This window comes from Chamaea fasciata, unplaced genomic scaffold, assembly GCF_029207755.1.
Source record: "Chamaea fasciata isolate MVZ Bird 193981 ecotype frontalis unplaced genomic scaffold, bChaFas1.0.hap1 SCAF_40, whole genome shotgun sequence".
Lineage (NCBI taxonomy): Eukaryota > Metazoa > Chordata > Aves > Passeriformes > Sylviidae > Chamaea > Chamaea fasciata.
In genome coordinates this window covers 1,266,738-1,275,201 of record NW_027094125.1, presented here as the reverse complement: position 1 = coordinate 1,275,201, position 8,464 = coordinate 1,266,738, and the positions used below count along the sequence as shown (strand labels likewise).

Sequence of the window (8,464 nt, the reverse complement as noted above, 5' to 3'; positions counted from 1 at the left end):
TCCCTTTTCTGACCCAGAGATGGGGCAGCTGAGAGGCGTTTTAAAAACTTTTATTCCATTTTCAGTCTCGTGTGAAGGGTGAGACAGTACAGATGTTATAATTATTGCCATCACAATCAGGAGCCAAACTATTTCCTAATTACAACACATTATAAGGGTTTTTTGGCCTGTCAGCTTTTGCCACACAATGCTGTAATGCCTTAAAGCCAATCATCCAAAATTACTCCTCGTGGGTCCTACTACAATGCATCTTTCAAAGTTTTATTTCTCCAAAGTATCCAGTCTTATTTGCAAGGCCATCATTTGAAACTTGTTTCCAGTTCCATTTCTCTCTCAACCACGTCCGTCCTATTCCATGGCATTTCTAAGTCAGCATTTCTTATCTCAGAGTTTGCATACAGACACATATACTGTGTGAGCCTTCCGTCAGGCTTTGAGACTTCTCTACAAATCCGTTTCCCACATCCTTTCCCTGAGTCATCGGGACCACCCGAAGGGGAAAAGTGGCCCTGGAGGCTGCGGGAGCTGCAAGGGCAGGGACACAACAAGAGTGGAACAGGAGAAAGTGAAAAAGAAACACAACAGGAGGGGAACAGGAGAAGGCAAAACAGAAACACAGCAAGAGGGTGTGAAAAACGAGGTTTGCTTTCTTGGTAAAATTTAAGAAGTTTAATAAAAAGACAATTAGGATACAGAATTGTTACACATTCAATAGATCCTAATGCACGATTCAAACATTCCTCTTGAGTTTGAATTCTCTCTGTTCAGTTTTAACTCCCCCCGAACCATTTTATCTTGCAGACCCTTCTGCGAGTGGCTCCATTCCTCTGCTAGCACAGGTTCAATAAATTCCTTCTTGGAGCTTTGATTCACCACTGTCTTCATCTGGATAATTCAGGAATGCCGGAGGACCCTCTTCATCCTCCTGGTTTAGCCAGTTTAGATGTTGTAAAAACGGTCTTTACTTTTAACACTATGCCACAACCCCCGCAAAAAATATACACATTCATCACATCATTTCTAAACCCTTTTAATAATAAAAGAAACTAGATGAATACAGTAAAACCTTCCCACGTTATACATGTAGCATTCATTTTAGTATTTGTGAAAAGCCAACTTTATAGTATGTATCTATAACAGCTCCAAGGCAGGTACCTGAGATGATTTTTGGAAACTGGATCTTCTGTGAATCAACCTGACATTGTTCCCAGGCATCTCTCAGTCTCAACCTCCAGTTTCAGGACAACAAATCCTGTCTGGCAGCCCCAGATTGCTCCAGGGAAGATGACCTTGATCAATTTCTGCTTTTGCAGTGAACCTGCATCCTCCAGGATCTTCCTGAGACTCCTCCCAGGTACCTCCTGGAGTCTTTGGCACACAGAGGTCTAAGGAGCTGAGACCCCGGGTAGCAGTCCCAGAGGGCTCCAGGGAAGCTGCCCGAGGGGATTTTGTGCCAGGAAAGAGGAAAGAGCTGTGCAGGCCTGCAGGAGCACAGGGGCAGCCCCGCTGTGGGTGTGAAACGTGGGGTTGTGCTTCCTCTCAGGTAAAACAAAAAAGGTGGCCGGTGTAGTTGTTGTGAAATATGTCGAATGAGGCCATGGGACAGTTATAAAAATGAGTTTTAATAAACAAATGGAAAAAAAGCATGGAAAGAAGCTTTTGGACAAATATTTTGCATGCTTATAAGTGAATGATGTGAGTTTTAACGTTCTCACAATATAAGTTTTAAGGGTTTTTTTAGGCCTTTAGCATGTAGGATAGAAGAATGCATAAGTATTATTATTTGCTTTGAAACAAAATTATTGTAAGCTTTGAGCTGCTTTGTAGTGAGAGGTTTTGAACTACAGCTTTAGGATTTAAAAAAGTCGTAATCACCTAAATAAAAGAAGGAAGTGAGCTTATCTTAAGGAAAAAAAAAAAAAGTTAAAAAAATTGAGGATCCTGGAAAGGAAAACTGGACCCCATCATCACAGATGCATGATCCTGGGAGGGGAAGCCAAACATCACCATCACTGATTTATGGCCCTGGAAAGAGGAGCTGCGCCTCACCATCACCGACGTATGATTCTGGGCACGGGAAACTGCACATCACCATCACTAATTTACAACCTTGGGGTGATAGAAATTCGACGTCACCAATAGGAACTGATCACAATGGGGTATGGAAATCGGACTTCACAAAGAGAAACTAGGAGGAAACCACAAAAAAAATACCAGCAAAAATCAGCATTCGGTGTGCAGCTGGAGGGGAAACCCCCCCACTGTACCCAGCACGCTGCTTTGCTCACATTTTATCGTTTGAATTACCGAATTAATAAATCAATTGTTGCTTGATATATTGGCTGAGTCAAGCTCTTATTCCTTCCGTGGGGACTCAGGAGCAGCTGAATGTGGCTCCTCTTGTGCCAGGGTGTGTCTGTGTGCCCCGCTTGGCACCTTGAGGAGCAGCTGGATGTGCCTGTGGCTGCGGGCTGTGTCTGGGGTGCTGCTGGCCACTGAGGCTGCCTGCTGGCAGCTTTGGGGGTCTGGGGGGGAGTCACATCTGCCCTAAAACCCCCACCTAGCCCCACAGACACTCCCAGACACCTCAAACCACCCCACAGGCCCTGGCCAGGACTCCCCCAAACACTCCCTGCAATATAAATAGCCCTAAAAGCCACCAGAACCCCTTTCCATCTCCCCCAAATTCTCTCCAAGCCACACAGCCTGGCCACGACCATCAAAACCCCCTCACAGACTGTCCCAAAAGCCCCCCAAACCTCCTCCCAGTGCTCCCAGGAGTCCCTAATACCCCTCCCAGTCCCCAATGGCACCGACCAGGAGAGGTTGGTGCACAGGAACATCCCCAGCCAGGAGCAGCTCGGGCACTTCAGCAGCGATTTGGGCACTTGTGGGGGGGACACCCTGGATGGGGAGACCCAGGCCAGGGACTGGGACAGACAACCAGAATTCTTGGAGAACAGCCGGGCTCAGGGGGACACGTTCTGCCAGCACAACTAGGAGACTGTAGCCCCATCTGCCTGGCTTTACAGCCCTACAACACCCACATCCTCCTGAAGACTCCTCTGAATCCCAAATTCACCTCAAAATCCCAGTAAAATGGTGCAGCTTTAGATCTCTTTGTTTCTTTATTTTTTACCCCAGTTCTTGGTGTTTTGATGGGATAAAGATGGAAATTATTTAGGCTGGAAAAGACCTCCAAGGATCATCTTAGCTTTGTTCAATGTCACCAGAAGAAACAATTGGATGGGGCATGTTTTTTAGGGTGTAAAGGTTTGGGTTTTCTTCCTTTTGTTCCTTTTTGTAGATTTTTTTTCCCATTTCTTGCTAGGAAACACTAACAACTGGGCACTTAAGAAAATGAAAGAAGTGATCAAGCTCAGGGGAAGAGAGCATCTGGTTGCACTTCTTTTACTTAAGAATTTCTTTCTGAGGGGCAGAGATATCGAGAGAATCGGGCAGGTAAAAGATGGGGCTGGGGCAGCTGCTGGCTCTCTCTCTCTTGGCTTCAGAGTGTTAGGAAAATTATTCCACAAACATCAGAGGTTTCTGTCCAAAAAGCCGACAGAGGAATCCTTTTTCCTTATTCGAATAAAGGGAGAGACCACGAGGCATTTCCCCTGGGGTCTCTCAAACTTTTGGAGGATACAGCCTCCTATTTATCCTCATTTCCCGGCCGCATTTCCCTCTCTCTTTCTCCATTGGCTGAGGTACTTGAGAGTTACAGACTTCCCGGAGTGCCTAATACCTAAAATTCCCCTTGAATGTATAACCCCCCTTTTAATTTTTAATTCTTACAGAATTTATGGGGTTTCCCCATTGTTTCTTTCATCTTTCAATATCCAATTTCATTTATCAGCAAACATACAGTTTGTTTGTAAAGGCAAATATCTTCTTTTCCATTCATCAATCAGTGGAATCCTCCCCATTGTTTCTTTCATCTCTCAGTGCTGGTTTTACCTACCAGCAGATCCACTGCTTGTTTGTAAAGACAAGTCTGTCATTCCTCTCAAGAGGAGGAAGGTCGGAGCTGCTGCTTGGGGTAAGGAATTCCCCGCTGCTGCCAGAGCCCAGCCCAGAGCTGCTTCTTCTGCCATGGGGTGATCCTCTGCTCGTGAGAGCAGCCACTGCACTGGGACCTCATCATCATCACCTACCTCACTGTTAGAGATGAGTACTATGATGATTGGCTCTCACAATTATCGGATGAATACTGTGTGTACATTAAAAGAAGTTCTGTTGATGTATGGTTGTGTTATTGTAGTTTGTTGCTTGGACACCCCCAGTTCTCTCTACAGCCCCCTTTGCCCCTCTCTGTATTGCTGCCACTGGACAGTCTGGGTTGGTCCTTTCTCCTTATTCAGTCCTTTGTTGTGTTTGTTGAGGTTTAATAAAGCTCTGAAATTTTAAAGTGAGCGGTCGTTTCTCACAACTGGGGACTCATCTGGCATTAAAACCTCGTCTCCATGGCCCTAGGAGATTTTGGACGAGAGTTCCACCCCCGATCTCGCGGCTCGATTGGCTTCTCCTGGGGTCATTGCTGATTTGCAGGTCGACACCTCGGGGACAATAAAGGACCAAATAAGGATAAAGAGGAGGGGGAAGAAGGGGAAAGGCCCCTTGAAAAACTGCAGATGGAAAGATCTGGAGGATTGAGAGTATTGTGCGAGAGGGAGACGGAGTCCGGGGGTGTGCTTGGGGTGTGAGTGGGATGCAGCCTGGGAGTGTGGTTAGTGCGAGAGTCAGACTTGGGAGAACTGGTTTGAAAAGGCACTGTTCTCATAACTGGTTTGAAAAGGCACCATCCTCATCATTGGTTTGAAAAGGCACCATCCTCATAACTGGTTTGAAAAGGGACCATCCTCATAACTGGTTTGAAAAGGGACCATCCTCATCATTGGTTTGAAAAGGCACCATCCTCATAACCGGTTTGAAAAGGCACCATCTTCATAATTGGTTTGAAAAGGGACCATCCTCATAACTGGTTTGAAAAGGGACCATCCTCATAACTGGTTTGAAAAGGTACCATCCTCATAAGTGGGATGGCCAGATTGCCCATAATCTGAGTGCAGGCACCTCAGCTCTGGTCAGCACTGCACAGGATCTGTACCTGAGTCTGTTGGAGCTTGAGGACATTGGACAGTTGGGTGGATTTGGAATGTGTCAGAGTGGAGGCAAGACACGAAGTGCACAAGAGGTGGGGAGAGGCTGCTGGAAGCACCAGGCACGGAAACACCAGCCTGGCTGTGCGGGGGTCTCCAGGCCACGGACCCTTGCATGGGGCAGCTGGGAATGGGGAAAGCTCGTACTGGGGAGGCCTGGCATGACAGCACCTCACCTCCAGTCACGCTGCAAGAAGGACTCCATTTTTGGATGGCAAAGAAGAGTTGAGCGGCAGACTTTGGGAGGGCCCAGGGTTGGCTGATGTCATACCAGGGGTATAAAAAGTGGAGCTGCCATTTTGTGGATGAGCCTCTGGCAGTCGGCCGCTCTCCCAGTGCTGTCCCTTTCTCCCTTTGTTAAGGTTCAATAAACCTTTGAAATTTTAAAGTGAGTGTTTGTTTATCAAGTGTTACTCATTAAAAGACAGACCTAGCACCATCTGCTCGGGTGCCCTGACCCTGAGTTTGCCTCTCCTTGCCCTGCTGGGAGCCAGGCCCCTGCTGCCCCACCCCGCTGCTTCTTGTGCACTGCTCCAACCTTTCCCTGCACTGTAGCCCCACACCCCTGCCTGTATGTAGTTACACTTAGAGTTATACTTAGTTTTATTAGTTTTAGGGTTTTTTAGGGTTTTTTTGGAGGTTTAGGTTTCGGTGGGTTGTAGGTGCGAGATTTTGGTGTTTTTTGGTGGTTTTAGTTTAGGATAGGTTTAAACAATTTTAAGGGAAAAAAAACCAGTTTAGGGAGCTTGTTTGCTTCAGCTAGCTAAACTAACTAAAAGCAAAAAAAAAGGTTTTTGTTTGGTTGTTGTGTTTTTGATGAATACATAGGGTTTAGAGAAAAAAATGTGTAGGAGTGAATGCTGTTTTTCTAAAACAAATTGTGTGTGGGGTTTTTTTGTTTGTTTTGTTTTTAGAGCTAGTTTTAAAGACACAGAACACATACAGAATATACAGAACAGATGACTGGGGATATAAGAATGCTAAAGTTACTTTAGGACATTTTACTCTCTATCCCCATATTGTCAACTTACTAAAACTAATTGGATTGTAACTGTACATATAGGTGCCAGCCCAGCTTGCGGCTGGGGCCCTGGGATTGACTGCCCCAGGGGTTTGTGACGAAAAGCCTCTCTTCATCCCTTCCTATCTTGGTCAAGCTGCCATTATTACCACATGCTCCCCGAGCTCACACCACAGCACCCCTGCGGCTCTAGGGGAATCAGGGGAAAGTGCCCACGGCCAAGAAGGGGTCACTGGGTTTGTGGTTCTGTTTGTTGTTAATGCTGTAGCTGTTGTTGTTTGTTTGCTTTATTATACACACTACTAAAGAACAGTTATTCCTATTCTCATACGTTTGCCTGAGAGCTCCTTAATTTCAAAATTATAATAATTTGGAGGGAGGGGGTTTACATTTTCCATTCCAAGGGAGGCTCCTGCTTTCCTCAGCAGACACCTGTCTTTCAAACCAAGACAAGGTAAAAAATCAGCTCTTCTCAATGAACTTGCAATGTCGATCTGAGTCTCAACAGATGTGCCTGCCCCTGTGTTCATCCTGGTGCCCATGGGGATCCAGGAGGATGTGGTGACCACCAGCCAGGTGTCTTCCCAACCTGGATTACCAGGAATGTGGCTCACCAGGGCTCTCCCCAGCGTGGGTGCTCTGATGGGGGATGGAGTTGGAGCAGAGGATGAAGCTCCTCCTGCAGCTGGGGCACTCGCAGGGCTTCCCTTACCGGTGTCTCCATTGGTGCTGATTCAAGACTGAGCTCGTTCTGAATCTCTTCCCACACTCAGGACACTCGTAGGGCTTCTCCCCAGTGTGGATGCGCCGGTGCCTGACGAGGTGGGAGGTGTACTTGAAGCCCTTCCTGCAGTCGGGGCAGCGGAATGGCCTCTCATCCGTGTGAATCCGCTGGTGTACGAGGAGAAGGGAGCTGGTCTGGAATGTCTTCCCACACTCAGAACACTCGTAGGGCCTCTCCCCAGTGTGGATCTTCAGGTGGGAGGTCAGGTGGGAGCTCCGGTTGAAGCTCTGGCCACATTGCCCACACTCGAAGGGCCGTTCCCCGGTGTGGATGCGATGGTGGATGATCAATCCAGGGGTGTCCCTAAAGCCCTTCCCACACTCAGGACACTCGTAGGGCTTCTCCCCAGTGTGGATCATCTGGTGGCGGATCAGGCGGGACCTCCAGTTGAAGCTTTTCCCACATTCCCCACACTTGTGGGGCTTCTCCTCTTCATGAAACAGCTCATGGACCACCAGCTCAGAGCTCTGGCTCAATCTCTGGCTGCCTTCCTGGCACAGGGTGAAGAGTCTTTCCTCCTCAGAGCTCCCTGGGCTGGGGCTGGAGCTTGTCCTGTGGGATCTCTGGAGATTTTCCTCCCCATTGGATTCCTGCCCCGTGGAGTCACTCAAATCAGCCTCTTCCACGAGGGTCTTTTGTGGGGATTTGTCCTCCCTGGTCTCCATCCTCAGCTCCTTGTCTGGGGAAGGAAGGACAAGGAGAGGATGGGATTTGCCTCCGTGCCAGAGGGAAGGGGAAGGAGATTCCCCCCAGTTCATCACTGGCAGGGGGTTTGTCCTGCAGCCGGGGCCATGCTGGGCTGGGAGATGGAGCAGGAGAGAGGGGGAAAGGGGCACTGACTTCCTCCTCACCTGTCTGGCTGTCCTGGGGCATCTTCCTTTTCCTCACAGCCTCGCCCTCCATCCGGCCAAGGTTTGGGAATGGGAAATCCTGGTTTGCAGGCAAAACAAGATGTGAGCACCTTGGGTTTGAAGGTCCCCCTGCCCAAGTCCATCTCTAGAAGTCAGCATCATATGTCCATAAAAATCTGCCCTGAAAAAACCTCTTAGGAGTTCCCTGTCTCTGGTGTCTCCATTTTAGGGTTCTGGGATTCCTCCCTGTCCAGGCTGCCAGAGGTTCCAGGAATCTGAAAACCTACTCCCTCTTCTATCTCCCCATTTAGAGACACCAGGGGCTTTTGGGATCCTAGGGTCCTTTCTCCCCTAATTCTCTGCTTTGGGGTGCAGGGGGTCCAAGGAGTCCCCCCTGCTCCTCTCCAGGCTGTTGAGGGTCCCACAAATCATGGTGCTGCCCCCTCTCTGGGCTCCCCACTTTGGGCTCCTGGGGGACACAGGGCTCTGCTCCTCCAGGCCGCCTCTGCTGGGAGCCACCACTGGGACCCACCAATGTCCCCTCCAGGGGCATTTTCCACTCACCTTTGGAGATCTTTATTCTCCAAACATCCCCCCCCCCCAGAAAAACCCAACCCAGGGACCCCTCCAGGATATCCGGGCCCTG

General features: G+C 48.5%; 1 pseudogene; it reads right to left on the bottom strand.

Moving 5' to 3' along the window:
• LOC136303663 (uncharacterized) overlaps nt 1-8,464 on the bottom strand; it is a 265,948-nt pseudogene that overhangs the window by 205,224 nt on the left and 52,260 nt on the right.